Here is an 817-nt window from a genome sequence, read left to right as displayed (position 1 = left end):
TTTGCTGTGCTGCCTTAAGCAAGTCACTTCCCTCTGATCCTCAATTCCCTCAGATGACAGAGTGTATGAAGTCCCTTCCAACTTTGTCTTATGTTCTAAATATTTGCCATTTCTGACTGTCTAGATCAGCGGTCCCCAACCCTTTTGGCACCAGGGACCAGTGCTCCTATGAGAATCTAATGCCTGATGATCTGAGGCAAAGCTGGGGCAGCGATGCTAGTCCTTGGGAGCTGCTGCAAGTACAGGTGAAGCTTCGCTCGCCCGCTGCTCATCTCCTGCTGTGCGGCCCGGTTCCTAACAGGCCACAGACCAGAACTGGTCTACAGCTTGGGGGTTGGGGACCCCTGCTCTAGATAACAAAGATGCTACATGAGATTCAAGGACAAGGAAAGGTGAAACCCAAAGAGAGGCTCTGAAGGAATGCAGAAAACTTAACGGCAAACTTCTTGCTAAGCTGCCTCACAGGTGAGCTAGAGTATTCCCAGCTCTCCTCTGTATGACATGTAATCCTGGACTCCTGTTTCAATACCCACTTTTCTGGTTTTGCAGGGGCCTGTCCTACACTCTCACCGTTGAGTGACAGAGCTCTGCCCTGCCCGCAGGGCACCTTGCCTCTCTCTTCAAGTTTTTCTTAGCAGAGTTTACACTTTCTCAGCTTCTTGACATACTTTTGTTAAACCTAAATTGGTTAATTCACTCTAAAGTATTAAATACCAATAGCCTTCTCCATGCCCCTTCTTCAGGGATATTTATGTATTAACTCCTATTAATTTCAGACAATCTCTAGGGAGAAATTTCGAGCACAAAGACATGCTTA

The sequence above is a fragment of the Pteropus alecto genome, unplaced genomic scaffold (genome assembly GCF_000325575.1).
Source record: "Pteropus alecto unplaced genomic scaffold, ASM32557v1 scaffold79, whole genome shotgun sequence".
NCBI lineage: Eukaryota > Metazoa > Chordata > Mammalia > Chiroptera > Pteropodidae > Pteropus > Pteropus alecto.
This window is presented reverse-complemented; position numbering follows the sequence as displayed.